The following is a 16,351-nucleotide window of genomic DNA, read 5'->3' as shown; positions in this document are numbered from 1 at the left end:
TGATGGACGGTGTGTGGATGAGGCACCGCGGGTGAGTGCCCCCGCGTGTGTGGGTGAGGCACCGTGTGTGAGTGAGGCCGTGTGTGTGGATGAAACGGCCAGTGTGGATGAGGCACCGCGGGTGAGTGCCCCCGCGTGTGTGAGTGAGGCACGGTGTGTGAGTGAGGCACCGCGGGTGAGTGCCCCCGCGGGTGTGAGTGGAGTGGTTTGTATGAATGGAGCACCACGTGTGAGTGGTATGGGTTATGCAAGGGAGACCGTGTGTGTGAGAGAGCGGTATGTGAGGGAGATGTCGGTCGGCATGTGTGAACATGCAGCCGCGTCTCCCGGGGTGAATGTAATGGAATGGAGTGTGAGCGTCGTAACACGCAGGTGTGCGTGGGTCGAATGGCGACGACGGCGACATGTGAGGAAAGGAAGCCGAGTAGCGGCTGTAGTGGTTTCGGGGACCGTGCCGGGTTCACCCAGCAGTGAGCACGAGGTCCGTGCTGTGCAACGCACGAGGCCCCCACGTGCTCGTTTGCGAGAGTGAAGTCCCGGTCCGGAAACGCACGCGGTGGATTTGTCGATCCCGCGGACGGACAAAGTTTAGGCAGGACAATGGATTTGGACCGGACGGGTTCTCCACGCGATCGTGTGTGTTAAGCTCCAACGGGCAAAGCACATGTGTTCGCGTGGGGAACCCCTCGAGACGTGGGGCTTGTGTTTTTTTTTATGCGCACGGTGACGTCATGGCTGCACGTGGGGTTGGAATCCGGCAGGAGGGGTATCCCTGCCGGATGGTACCGTCCAAGGAGGGACGAGGTACACGTGCAGCTGCATGACGTCACGGGCAGGTGCAAAGTGCGCGAGCTGTGAGTTGCTGCTCTGGTGATGCGCATGAAAAAAAAAACAAAAAAAAACAGTAAGCCTCACTTTCGGGTGCACAGGATTCCTGGGCAAGGGGTGGAAGACCCCCTTACCAGGGCACAGGATGGAAACTAGTTAGGGGGAAGGGTTAGCTTAGCTAGACCGACTTCATGGGGCAGGGGTAAGTCCTCATGGAGTCCGTGGAATGGATTAGTTAGAGGGATTGTAGCCAGATTTAGGTTGGGAAATAAAATGATTTTTTGAGTTAGAAGACAGTGACAGACAGTAAATGTGTAGTGGAGACGTAGCTTAGCTACGTAGTGTTAAAAGGAACGTGCTACTAGTTTAAGGGACGACGTGGGAGCACGAGTTAGTTAGGGGATGTAGTTAGGAGGATGGCAGAGTTCAGTGGTGTGTGTGTTGAAGAGTTGGTGAGTTGTGAGGTGAGCACTTGTTGAGTGAGTGAGGCCAGCGGGTCTGTGTGAGTGGAGCGAATGGGGAATGCATGGTGCGATGAGTGATTGGGGGGAGGAGTGACTCCCGCCCAAGGGACCCCCGGGGTCAGTGTAGACTGAGTTAGGGGGTTAGTCAAATTAACAAAAATGGAGGTTGTTTTGTTGTTGGTGGGTGTGTAGGCTCGAAACCCGTTTGGAGGGGTGCAGGAGCCCTGTTGACGGGCTTGGGAGCGTGGCTGCGAAAGGTGAGTATCGCTGAGTGGGTACCCCGGGCACCAGGCTAGTCGGCCGTGGTAGGCCAAGGGCCCATGGGGGGCCGGGATAGCGTAGTGGGCACGGGTGCACCTGCTTGGTGCGGGGGCCCGGGGCACCATTAGCCACGTGGGCAGTGTTGTGGGCACGGGTGACCCTCGGAAAGGGGCCTGGGAAGCCAGCCTGCCACGTGTGCGTTTCAGGGGAGGTGCCATGGGGGGCACTCCCCGGTGTTAGGGAGCTGGTAGGCTCGGAGGCAGTGTAGTGCCCGGGGGTGCCATAGCGGGAGATTCGGCAGAGGGTCGTGCCTGCCAAAGGGAGCCACGTGTCCCAGCCATGAGACCGTGTGAGGGCACGGAGAGAAAATTGGGGGGCGAGGCCCGAAATTGTGAGGACACCAACACTGGCGACGGGAATCTGGGTTGTTAGAACCAATAGTTGAAGCGAGAGGCGCTTGTTGAAAGCCCCGGGGTAGTTTAACAGTTAAATGGATAGGGTAGATTAGGAAGTGTACCCCTCCGCACCATCCATCCCCTCGCTCTCGTTCTCGTTGTGGGCCGCTGGACCCACTTTGGTTATAGATCGCTGAACTCTGGGGAGGCCATTCTGAGGCTTGAATTGGGCCTCGACACAGGACGTTAGCTCTCCCTTATTCCCCTCCGGGAAGGGAACGTAGGGGTTGGGAGTAGGCAAGGTGACAGGATAGGTTAGCCGAACAAGGACAGTACAGGGGGTTAGGGGACGATTTATAGGGGGAAGTAAAAAAAAAAAAAAAAAATAAAAAAAAAAAAGTTGGGGCTAAATTGGGGTTTGACAAATTAAGGGAGTGGGTATGTACAGTGACAGGCAAAGGCGATAGGTGGGAGGGAGACAGGTAGGTAGGTCCGAGCCCGCCTTCCAAGTGGCCAGCACCACCGCACTCCCTCCACCAACCTCCACGGAACGGCAAAGGCTGGCCAACTTCATCTGCAGCTGCTGTGCTGCAAGGCCTGTGCCGGCCGGATCGTCTGCAGCTGTTTTCTTCAAGGCCTGTGCCGGCCAGTTCATCTGCCGGCTGTGTTTGCCTGCAGCGGCCTTCTTCTGCGGGCTGTGTTTGCCTGCTGCCTTTGCCATGCCATGCCCACTGCCCCTGTTCACCAGCCCCCATTCAATTTTGCGTTGCCCCCCCCCCCCCGCCTGTTCATTGCCATGTGCGCCAGGATCAAGGCAACAGTTTGCAAGCTGCAAGATCTGCCCTGTTGGCAGCGACAACACGGGCCTGCAGTGGCGGCCCATGCACCGTGTTTGTGTTCATCCATCCATTCGTTGTGTTCGTTGCGTGTGCCACTTGAGCTGGCACGGAGACTGCGTTTGTGCAGCCCATGCACCGTTGTGGTTCACTGCGTTCAGTTCAAAAGGGAAGGCCTTGGACTGCGTGTGAGTAGCCGGCCACGTTCCCTGTCACCTGCATTGTTTGAGTCAGAGACTGCATGCGAGCAGCCTGGCTCCCTGCTAACTGCTTTCTTTTTGCAGAGTTCATTGATCCTGGGCCATGGTTTAGTGTAAAATTTGTAAGTTAAGGTAAGATTTACTGTAAATATGAGTGCGTCCCCGGCATGTCTGTCCTAGCGCCGGCAATTTTATTTCAGTCGTCCATGTGAGTGAGTTTGTTTAGGGAGTTACTCAGCCCTCAGGTTATTTATTTTGGGGACACGAATACCATGAATGTCGCACTCAGGGATCCGTAGGTAAAATGTACTAGGGGAAAACGACACATGATGGCACACGAGAATTTGACGACTCGGGACGAGTCTGTAAAAAGGGGAGGGGGTAGTGTTGTGGTTGACGAAATTCACAAACCACCATTCAGGTCCCTTAGGTGAGATATCTCGGTAAGTATATGTGTAGTTAGGCCCAAACCCGTTGTCCAGAGGGAATAAATGTCATTCATGCGGGCTGCGACTCTTCAGGATAGCCGTTTTTCTTTTACTATCTTTATTTTGGACCAGCCGCCATTATTACCACCACCAACCACGTCTCAACAGCCATCACACAACAACCACCAACCACAACGCGGCCATCACAACAACCACCAACCACAACGCCGCTTCACCACAACCGCCACGACCTTTACCGTCACAACTCGCCACCATCGCATCACCGTCATCTCGCGCCACTCGTGGGCACCGATGCTGGACTCGTGCGGGGCGCGCACCGAGCAGCGTGTTCAAAAACATCACGGACTTTCCGCAGAAAAACGGATCAAAAACGACTCACGCCCACTTTTGTTCCGTCCAATCGGTGAGCGAGGGGCGATTTGGCCCCGCCTCCAGGGCGTTGGAGGGCGGTCACTATATGCAAATTCATGGATCAAAAACATTCACGCCCACTTTTCCTCGGGCCAATGGGGAGCGAGGTGAAAGGTCGGAGGCAGAGGGTCAAAGATGAAAGAGCGAAGCCACAGGGCTTATAAAAACGACTGCGTTCGTCAGTCGAGAGCAGTTCGCAGTTGGGAGTTCGCGGAGCCAGTGAAGAGTTGGGACGAGTCAAGAGAGTCAACAGCTGCTGTGCTGCAAGGCCTGTGCCGGCCGGATCGTCTGCAGCTGTTTTCTTCAAGGCCTGTGCCGGCCAGTTCATCTGCCGGCTGTGTTTGCCTGCAGCGGCCTTCTTCTGCGGGCTGTGTTTGCCTGCTGCCTTTGCCATGCCATGCCCACTGCCCCTGTTCACCAGCCCCCATTCAATTTTGCGTTGCCCCCCCCGCCACCTGTTCATTGCCATGTGCGCCAGGATCAAGGCAACAGTTTGCAAGCTGCAAGATCTGCCCTGTTGGCAGCGACAACACGGGCCTGCAGTGGCGGCCCGTGCACCGTGTTTGTGTTCATCCATCCATTCGTTGTGTTCGTTGCGTGTGCCACTTGAGCTGGCACGGAGACTGCGTTTGTGCAGCCCATGCACCGTTGTGGTTCACTGCGTTCAGTTCAAAAGGGAAGGCCTTGGACTGCGTGTGAGTAGCCGGCCACGTTCCCTGTCACCTGCATTGTTTGAGTCAGAGACTGCATGCGAGCAGCCTGACTCCCTGCTAACTGCTTTCTTTTTGCAGAGTTCATTGATCCTGGGCCATGGTTTAGTGTAAAATTTGTAAGTTAAGGTAAGATTTACTGTAAATACGAGTGCGTCCCCGGCATGTCTGTCCTAGCGCCGGCAATTTTATTTCAGTCGTCCATGTGAGTGAGTTTGTTTAGGGAGTTACTCAGCCCTCAGGTTATTTATTTTGGGGACACGAATACCATGAATGTCGCACTCAGGGATCCGTAGGTAAAATGTACTAGGGGAAAACTACACATGATGGCACACGAGAATTTGACGACTCGGGACGAGTCTGTAAAAAGGGGAGGGGGTAGTGTTGTGGTTGACGAAATTCACAAACCACCATTCAGGTCCCTTAGGTGAGATATCTCGGTAAGTATATGTGTAGTTAGGCCCAAACCCGTTGTCTAGAGGGAATAAATGTCATTCATGCGGGCTGCGACTCTTCAGGATAGCCGTTTTTATTTTACTATCTTTATTTTGGACCAGCCGCCATTATTACCACCACCAACCACGTCTCAACAGCCATCACACAACAACCACCAACCACAACGCGGCCATCACAACAACCACCAACCACAACGCGGCCATCACAACAACCACCAACCACAACGCCGCTTCACCACAACCGCCACGACCTTTACCGTCACAACTCGCCACCATCGCATCACCGTCATCTCGCGCCACTCGTGGGCACCGATGCTCGACTCGTGCGGGGCGCGCACCGAGCAGCGTGTTCAAAAACATCACGGACTTTCCGCAGAAAAACGGATCAAAAACGACTCACGCCCACTTTTGTTCCGTCCAATCGGTGAGCGAGGGGCGATTTGGCCCCGCCTCCAGGGCGTTGGAGGGCGGTCACTATATGCAAATTCATGGATCAAAAACATTCACGCCCACTTTTCCTCGGGCCAATGGGGAGCGAGGTGAAAGGTCGGAGGCAGAGGGTCAAAGATGAAAGAGCGAAGCCACGGGGCTTATAAAAACGACTGCGTTCGTCAGTCGAGAGCAGTTCGCAGTTGGGAGTTCGCGGAGCCAGTGAAGAGTTGGGACGAGTCAAGAGAGGAGACGGAGAGGGCGATCGGACGAAGCTGTGGAGAGGCGGCGAAGGCGGTTGAGGGGGTGCTCGCGTCGGATTCGGGGAACTGCGGAGGGAGAGGCCGGCGGCGCGACCGAGGTCGTGGTGGAGACGCTCGTCGCGGGACCCGAGATTTTGTGAAATCCTCCTTTCCCCGAGCATCAGCAACCCCCTCCTGTTTCCCCCTGCGCTGAGATAGTGCGACAAAAGGGGGCCCCCTTCCCACCCCCTACCAGACTGTCCGCGAGGCCCGCGGAGTTGAGGCACCACCGCCACTTCGCGTCTCATCATCAGACGGGTAGGCCCGACACGGTCTCGGCCCCAGGCCCGCCTACCCCCCTCATCCTGGAGGGTGGTTCTCTTTTCTTTTGCTTTGGGAATATGTGTTGTCGGCGACGTCTGTGAAGTAAAATTGTATAAGTGTTGCCGAGTGCCCGGTAGTCGGATGGATCTGCATTGTTGCATTTGCTTTTTGTCTTCTTCTTTTACATGTGCTTTTGGTGGAATTGTATATGTGTGCTTTCCGTTCATCGCGAAATAAATGTGCTTATTGTTGAACTGTTTTCCCGCTTCGCTTCGTCATTTCTTTCATTGAATCCCCATCTTGCTTCACGTAAAGGGTTGGTCGTGGGCTAAGACGCCCGATAATTAATCGAACCGAGGTGTTATTCGTCGAGGTCGACGAATAACACCGCTCGGTTATCCCGATAGTACGGAACGGGTCGCTTAAGTGGCCCGTGTCCAAAGTCGACCTGCGGCGAGGTGCGATCGCCCGGTCTACCCTCCGTGTGGGTACTTAGGTAGGTCGAATTTGGCGAGCAACCCTATCCCACGCGGGGGCCGATTGGCACGATCGCGGTGAGACCGAAAGGTCCACCCGTGACTGGTTCCCGGCGTTAGTCCGAGAGGGTCACGACTGGATTGTCCGTCCGGTGGGCGACGTGCCGCGATTCGAGTTACGTGGCCGTCGGCACGCCGGCGGGCGCGAATCCGCAACAATATCACCGAGAAAAAATGACAAGTTTAGTTATAATCCGGGAAGTGGATACAAAAAGGACAACAGTTTCACCCCGAGCATACGAGATTTCTCAAATATCTTCCGAAATTGCTCATCTTATGAAAGAACAGGGTGATGAACCAAAAATATTGTTATAGATATTCAAAAACATACTTCAAAATCAACGATTAAACTTAAAAATAACTACAAGGTTGATTTCACAATTGATAATTCATTTGGAGAGTTATTGGGTTTCTCCTCAAAAAAGATTGAAACGAATAGGACGTTTTACAGTGATAATGTCATTCAAATATCCTCAGGAATAAATTCGGTGTTAATTCACTGTGATTTGATTGATAGTGCTTATAATGATGGAATAAGAACAAATACAATATTTTCATTAAGCGCATACTCAACCCCAATTGGTTATAAATTCAATATGGAACCCAAAAATCTGGTTTATCGACCTGTGTCAGGAAAAACCAAAACCAGAGTAAATTTTTTAGGATAACCGACCAAGACAATAAAGATAATCACTTTTAATGGAGAAATTATATCCATCAGAATTCACCTATGTGAAGTTTTCCAATAAATAAATACAATGGTTATTGTGAGGAAACACAAGTTGGGAAAATATAAAATAATTACAGGGGATGGGATGTTCCTTTCCTCATACTACAAGGGTGAAGGTATGTATCTTGGTGTAGGATACGATAAACCGAAGAGACAAAGGGGTGTCTGACAACAATTTAGAGGAGATGGTATAATTGATACTCTAATAGGTATAGGTACAACTATTCTTAAACATAAAGACCTAATTGGTTCAACTGCTTCTGCTGTGGGAAATGTAGCAGGTGCTATAAAGAGTATAAAAGATGCCCAAAAGGAATCTTATAAATTACAAGCAATAAAAGAAATTAAGAAAGGCAAGCTCAGTTGTCTCCCCAAGAACGACAGAAAATAATTCAAATACTTGGGTCAAGGTTTCAAAAGTTTTAACATCTTTTTTCCTAAATAAATACAAGTATGGAAGCAATTGATAGTATCTATGATTTGGATGATACCATTGTCATCTCAAACTCCACTAAAAAGATTACTTCAAGGTAAATGCAATAACTGGAACAGACTGGAATGCAAATGGAACAAGAAGTTTTGAAATAAATAATCAACAAACTTATTTGAATCTATCCGAAAGTTTCTTGTTGTCTAAATTTATATTTACTAAGGCTGCGAATAACACAAACGCTACACTCGTAAATGATTTCTTCTGGAAAATGTTTGATAGTGTTTGTTTGTACATTGGAACACAAGAAGTTGAAGCAGTTGATTTTGTCTCTGCTACATCTGAAATGATGAAATTTACACTATATTCATTTGGTGATAGAATGGGAAAGGGGGCTGTCGAAGGTTTTATTCCTGATATGTCAACGGGAAGAAACACAGACCCTGGATATAGTCAAAGGAAAAGAATGTATAATGATGATACAAAAGCAGATAATAGTTTTACTGTGGCAGTTCCTCTTCAAGGTATATTTGGATTTTGTGATCATGATAAAGTTCTGTATGGTCTTAAAATTAGATTTCAACTTCAAAGGCATGATAATGAAAATAGATTACTTTTTGGTGTTGGTAATGCTTTTGGTGATCAGAATGAATTTGTAATTGATGAAATTCGTTGGTATATTAGTGAATATACTCCTAATCTTAAAACAGAAGAGATGTTGAATAGAAGACTTAACTCAAAGAAGCCACTCAATGGATCATACCTTAAATGATATCAACACGTTAAACTGAACCAAACCACTTTCACGTGGAATTTGGGTGTTCTGGAAGGAAAACCACGATATCTGTGGATCATTTTTTTAAAAAAACAGATGGTGATACTGCAACTGATAAGAATAATGCATTGAGTGATAATGCCAAGGTGAAACAACTTCGTGTTTCTTGAGATGGAACATTTTATCCACGAGATAAATTGGAAATTAATTGGGGAAAAATGATTGTGCTGAAGCATACAGGTCTTACCAAAAGGTGTGTGAAAGCAATGGAAATAAAGAACCTATTTTGGATATGACAGCATTTAAAAGTTTGTATACAATCTATGCGATTGACCTGAGTGCTCAAAAGGAAACTAAAAAATGTCTAATCGAGTGGATACTTCCCTATACAATGAAAGAGGAGAGTGTGAAGAAGTTGATACATATTGTTTGCTCTTGGAAGAAACAGAATTACAGATTAATACAGATAATGGTGTTATGATTAGTCTCACATAATTTGTTAAATAAATGAGTGGTAAAGTAGCAACTGGGGTATATGTTAATCAAATCAATCTTCATAAACTATCATCTTGTATTCAAAATCAAAAGCCTTGTATGATTAACGTTAATACAATTCAGAGAAAAGGAGCAGTAAGAATTGATGTTTTGCTCACAAGAGAACAGGAGAAAATCTTGAACGATACTGGCTCACATAAAATTAAAATGTCAAACCAATATTGAAGAAATATTCAATAAGAGAGACGAGTGGAGGATTTCTCCCATTTCTAATTCCTTTATTTGCTGGTTTAAGTGCGGCTGGAGCATTGACAGGTGGTATTTCAGCAGCGGTGAAAACTGCCAACGAAAGGAAGGCTCAACTCCGGGCTCAAAAATAATTGGAAAGACATAACAAAGAGCTGGAGAAACAAATTAGTGGAAGTGGTGTAATTGTAGATTTTGCTGAAAAACTTGAAAGTCTGCCTGATAAAGTGAGATTGTTAGTTGGAGACATGCTTTCTTCTATCTCACAAGCAGGTGTAAAATTAACTAAAAGGGGTAATGGATTATATCTTTCTAATAAATAAATGAGCATTGATGAGTGGTTGAAATAATTTGGAAAGAATACAACATCAAATTTCAAACTTGTCAAATATAGTAAGAAATTAATAATTAATAATGTGGTTATTTGTATGAGAGATGAATTAACAAACGTGTCTCAACATACAAAGATACCGTAATCACTTATGGATAAGCCACATACCCACCCCCACCCCAAAAAAGATCAAAATTTGGGGTGCCATATTACCCACAAAGTGAAAGGTACATTTCTCCAGTTTTCTTGCACCGACAAGATAAACCTTTGTTACTGGGTGCTGCCATCCATACAATAATTCACAGACCGAGGTTTGTTCGTCACGTTACTCCTGCAGTTCTGGGCAAATTACATCCAGACTTGTTCCAGAGGATCAGCATGACCCCAATTAATGTATACGGGTGTTTTTATCTTTGCCGGTGGTCTTGGGGGAGGGGGGTGGGAGCGGGCCAACGATGCAAATACTCTCGGTAAATGTGTACTGTGTAGCGCCACCACTGGGTGGGGGAGGGTATTACAAGTCTCCAGCATTTACAGTTCAGTATTCCTGTCCACACGTTTTCCAGTGCAGTGTGGCGTTTTGAATTATAAGCAGAAGGTACGTTTTTGCTTCATGCACGCAACCTAGCTTATCTATTTTTGCATATGCAGAGCTGTTACTTGCCTATACACTGCCCAAATAAAGGTATGCGTCAGAAGAATGTGTTGCATGATCGCCCGTAGGGTGGGTACTCTGCTAGTCTTAAAAATGCAGTGCATTGTATGAGATGCTACACTTTTGCAGTCCAAAGCCAGCCTCCAACTGGACATCTTCCATATTCGTGCAAAATATTTCCTTAACACACCTGACCTCGATTCCACTGACAAGGCCTTCATCCACACCATGGAGTATTGCTCTCCCCTCTATGCTGGGAACTCCTGCTTCACACCTTGCTCAGCTTAAAAGGCATGGACACGATCGTTGGGACTCTCCAGTGATGAAGATGCGTTGATGGATGATCACTTTCCCATTGCAGACAGATTGGTGGTCTGTCCAACTTCTCCTGCACCATTCTGCTCTTTCCGTGCTTTGCCCCCTTCTCGTTCCTGCAGGACACACGTGGTCCACCAGCAAGCCCCTTCTCGGGAAACTCACAAAATCCAGAATCACTGCTCACCTCCACCTGTTCCTGAATCTCATTCTTCCATCTATTTCTTCAAGACAACTGTTCACCACAATCTCAGATAATCCCTCAGCCAAAAAGAAGATCTTTTCTACACTCCCACCCCCTTACCAAAATTCAATTTCTCCTCGAGTTTCCTTCTGTATCCATTGTCAATACCATGCGTCGTCATCCCCTCCCCCCCCCCCCCCATCATCCTTTATTTGTCCAAGTCTCCCTCTGTGCCCCTCAACCCTGCTTTTGGTCCTTCCATTATGTTGAGCCTTGATCTGGTGTTCTCGCTCTCCTATGCATTAACAAAACAACAACAAAAAAAACTTTCCAAAATGGCTCTTTCCATAGATCATTTATATATTTAAAAAAAAAATTTTTTTAAGTGTTTTGCCAGAGTCAGAATACTTTTGATTCAAATGGATTGCCAGATTAAATTTTTAGGGTGTAGGTTTATACACACAGACTGGTACTTTTCCTGAGAATTTGGTTTGAAAATTATTTATATATTATACAGGAGTGTATATATATATATATATATATATATATATATATATATATATATATATATATATATATATATATATATATATATATATATATTATCCTGCATATTATACAGGAGTGATCACGGTACTGGTCTTGCTTACAAATGTAAAATCCTCCGTGAGAGAAAAAGATTTACAGGTGTGGAAGTAAAATAATTAATTTCATCTTGTGAAATGTGAATCATATGCGACACCAACAATTTATGGACATATTGTTATGGATTTGGAAGTCTTGTGCACAGACAGTCAGCAGCCCCCACAGTTATTTCAATAAGTACGTGTACTTAGTTAGAATTCATCCTGTGTCTAAAGGGAATTTCATGTGTGCGCTGTAGGTTAATTTTTTTTAGTTAGGTTTTTATCAACTACAACAACAACAGCGGACCGTTGCCTCGCTCCACCGTCGCCATTACGCAAGTGGCCTTAGGTGAGGAGGTAGGCGGAGCTACAAGCCCCTCAGCTCCGACTCCGCCCCAGAAAGGTGGGAGTTGCCCCACCTGCCGTGGGCCTGTCCAATGAGGGACAGCCAGCGAATCACACGATGCAACCGTCCAATCAGGAGGCGAGGAAAGAAATCCCTCCCACCTCAACAGAGGCTGAGTGATCGGTACATTCTGTCTGGTGGTCTGGGTCTGTCTCACCTGGTGTCGTCGGATCAGGGGAAGCTTTTCGGGCTTGATCGACGGTCGCCTCGTCCGCCTTCGTGCTGGCTGGCGTCCGTTGCACTTTCCCTCGACCCTGGTGCTTGGTGCTGCGTTGTGGCGGTGGGTTCAAGTCCCGCCACCGGACAAGCTCGACCAGAGCGCACGAGGTGGTCAAGTACAAGTGTAGGCTCTTGCCCTCAGCTCACTGAAAAGCCGAATAAAGACCCACAGGGTCGTGTGTGTGTGTATGTGTATGTGTATGTGTATGTGTATGTGTATGTGTATGTGTGTGTGTGTGTGTGTGTGTGTGTGTGTGTGTGTGTGTGTGTGTGTGTGTGTGTGTGTGTGTGTGTGTGTGTGTGTGTGTGTGTGTGTGTGTGTGTGTGTGTGTGTGTGTGTGTGTGTGTGTGTGTGTGTGTGTGTGTGTGTGTGTGTGTGTGTGTGTGTGTGTGTGTGTGTGTGTGTGTGTGTGTGTGTGTGTGTGTGTGTGTGGGCGCGCGCGCGCGACACCGTCCTGTAAGTAGAAACTGTTTAAGTGCCTTGTACATTGTAAATTGCATTTCTTATAGTCATGATAACTCTGCTCTTTTCGTGATCCCCTGCCCCATTATAAATAAACCCCCAATTGTTCAATGTTCCAGCTCGTTGTCTGTCACTTTCTTTCATTGGTTAAGCAGGGGCGTATTGGGAATGAGGGAGGGCGTGTGCCATAACTTGTCGTTTGGACCTACGGACTCTGGTAATTCCGCTTGGTTACACCGGACCGAGGTCGCGAGAGCGACCCGGTTCGATGGAGTCCGTCGAGGGTGTGACTTCCCCGGTAATTTGATGACGTGTGTACTTAGGTATATTGAAATTAGGCAATTAACCCTACCCCACGCCGTCGATATATTGGCGACCACAGTCTGCTAAAGGACCCGTGACCTTTCGGACTTATCCGAAAGTCACGATCTAAATTCCAGGGTGTTCGGTGGAGACGACCCTACTGCTCCCCCTGGTGGTCGTTTATCACCGCCGAACCCCGGCCCACAACAATATAAAGGTGATAGAAAGCTCTGTGGATCACATGACTATCACAAAGCATTGGTGTTTATGTATTGCTCATGCTGAAACAAATATTTTTCAAATTGGGATAAGCATGAATTTGTGGACATACTCATTTCTCTTTATATGCTTTAACACAATAATGAGGTATGAAATCTATTGTAAAGCAATGGCTAAAGTCACTGTCACCATATGAGGAATGGTTCACCAGAAAGAATAATGGATGAAGACACTGACACAGAGTTTACATTAAGATTTAAAATGCCCACAGCATAAAACATGCTTATTAGGTCTGACAATGAGAAAGTCAGAACTCATTACGTTTGAAGAGTGGACTGCTCACAGTTTTTTTTGTATAAAACGTCCAGGCTCATATGAGAGCAAGAGATAAAGGGGTGGGAGAGAGAAGAAGAAAACAGTGGGGAACAGACATTATATCTGTGGAAGGGAGAGGGACGGGGGGGGGGGCAGGGTACACAAAGTACTGTTTGAGAGGTTCTTTGTTTTACTCGTTACAATGTTTGCTTTCATGGTTGACAAACCATGAATGAGTGGAATCTTTGTTCACCTATACAGTACTGTGGTTTTGTTAGTGCCATGTAACTGTAACATATATTTTAAAAGCTTTGGATCATTGACTAATATATTATTTGCCTTTCTCAATGTTGAGAAAGTGCTCTCCTGAATCCACTAGTAAATGCTCAACACCACTACCGTACCAAAGCAAACATTTCAAATCAGATGACTTTCAACATATGGCAATAATAATAACGAACGTATAATCCCCATCCTGGCCCAAGCACATCAGGCAAGAATTTGTGCTTGTAGCTCTTGCGTTTGTGGACTTCAACAGGGCAATCTCGTTTGATGCTCCAGCAGTAGTCTGCCATCATATTTTTGTCCCATCGCCCTTGGTAGCGCTCTTCCATCGTCATGAGGTTCTGATGGAAGCGCTCTCCCTGTTCCTCACTTACAGCCCCAAGGTTCTCAGTGAATTGATCAAGGTGACTATTCAGGAAATGGAGCTTGACACTCATGTTGCACCCAAGATCGCGAAAAGCCAACAGCATTCTAGTAACTAGAAACTCATAGTTATCTGCCTTTTTGTTACCAAAAAAGCTTTGTATAACTGCGACGAAAGACAGCCACGCTATCTTCTCCTTGTCATTCATCTTCCTTACAAATTCCTCATCACGTACAAGGGCACGAATTTGAGGTCCATCGAACACACCTGCTTTGATCTTCTCGAAAGACAAAGCAGGAAAAGCAGAAACTATATGTTGAAAACATTCACCATCAGTACTCAATGCCTTCACGAACTGTTTCATCAAGCCGTGCTTGATATGGAGTGGGGGAAAAATGATCTCGCGGCTGACGATTGGGTCATTCACAATGTTTGGCATGCCTGCTTCCAGAGTTTCACGGATGGGAAACTCCTTCTGAATCCAGTGTTTCTCTCGAGCTCGGCTGTCCCACATGCAGAGATGGCATGGAAATTTTGTGAAGCCTTTCTGTTGACCAAGGAGAACGTTGACCATTTTCAGGTACACACAAATGATCCAGTTGTGCTAGTGATATTTGAGTAAGTAAATGACCATTTTTATGTCATTATGTACTTCTCGCAAATGCATTGAGTGACCAACTGGAACCGCTCCATAAACATTGCCATTGTGTAAGAGAATACACTTGAGGCTGTGCTTGGAGGTATCGAGAAATAATCGCCATTCTGTTGGATTATACAAAGTAACACCTAATTGCCTGAGAAGACCTGGGATATCGTGGCAGTAAACAAACTGCTTGTCTTCTGAGAAAAAGTCGACAAAGATCTGGTCCCGCTTTCGGAAATATGAAAAATTTGCAGAGTGGTGAAGTAGATTTTTTTCTTGCAGATTGGAGGCTAATACCTCAGCTGCTTTCTTGGAGAGCCCCAAATCACACACCAAGTCATTCAATTCCAGTTGGCTAAACTGCTGAGGGGCTGATGACTGTTTCGTATCAGATGAGGAGGCTGCGGATTCTGAAACCATTTCTTGAAGACCGTGATCACGACCCTCGTGCTCTTGCTGATCATGTTCACTGCCTTCATCTTCAGATAAGACAAAGCCATTAAAGACTGGAACGGGGAGTTCCTCAGAGTGCGGAGTAGGTCGAATTGCTGAGGGAATACAGGGATAGGAGATCTTTTGCCGGTTTTTCTTGCCGACACCCTTTGTGTTGGACCAGGTAAAAATAGCAGTCAGTTACGTGGTCCTTGGGTTCTCGCCAAATCATGGGAACTCCAAAAGGCAGACCCTTTCGTTTTCATTTTGTCCAGTCACGAAGCATTTCCTCACAAATATGACATACAATATGAGGAGCCTATTTCTTGTCTTGGTCACCAAGGGGAACATCAAAATAGGCTTGATAGGCAAGCCTTACAAACGATGTTATATTGCGCTTTTGACAAAGTAGTGTGTAGCAGCCACATACATAACAGAATGCATCAGGATTATTTACACATTTATGTCTTATTGAAGAAGCCATGATCAGATCTGAAACAAAGAAAAACATAAAGTTAAAGAATATATATATATATATATATATATATATATATATATATATATATATATATATATATATATATATCATTAAATATAAATAAATATCAATAAAGACAAAGAAAATTGATGTCAAATAAATCGTGAGGAAATAGTTAGCAACAAAATGAATACTGTCTATAGTTATTTCACAGTTTAGTCATCATATATTTCCACTAGAGTCTGAAATCGCACCCCGAGTTCTCAAGTTATCCCTAGTGCAAATAGCAATGGGTGTCCTTTTTTGCGAAAATCGCAAGTTTCAAATTGCATGAAAACTAGAGCATGTAGAGGAAAATCGATTTCAGATTTGAAATCAGCGTTGAAAAAATACATAGAATAAGTTGAAAAATCTCATGCAACAGATAATAAGAAAATATTTGCTCCCCAGTGTAATCGATCATTGCATACTGATGGCTGTTTTATAATGAATAGATATAGTGCGAGTTAAATGTGTAACAATGTAATCTTTTCTTCATTTGACTCAGTTGGCAAGTTAAAGAAAACTGTCTTTGTTCAAGCACCGGTGAGATGCAGGAATGCTCAATTCCAATTAATGAATAACAAATTTGCTGTGTTGTTAACCGCTTGGAATCACATGAATACGACATTATGTTATGAAGTATGCATTAGTGAAGCAATGCAAATATCTGATAAAGCTTGAAAGTGCTCGAGGACATACCATAGGAATTTGCATTTGAAACAGTCGTGACCACGTCCTTAAAAATGTTCTGTTTGTCTCATCAGAATACGATTGGTCAATTTGCTTGCATGCGAGTAGATCACCCTCCCATTTCTCTTTCCTATACAAGAAACTCTGTTTGGAACATCAAGCCAG

Source organism: Eptatretus burgeri, chromosome 10 (genome assembly GCF_056783735.1).
Source record: "Eptatretus burgeri isolate ZD-2024b chromosome 10, Ebu_testis_v1, whole genome shotgun sequence".
Classification (NCBI taxonomy): Eukaryota; Metazoa; Chordata; class Myxini; order Myxiniformes; family Myxinidae; genus Eptatretus; species Eptatretus burgeri.
The sequence above is the reverse complement of the archived record's forward strand: the minus strand, read 5'-3'. Positions refer to the sequence as shown.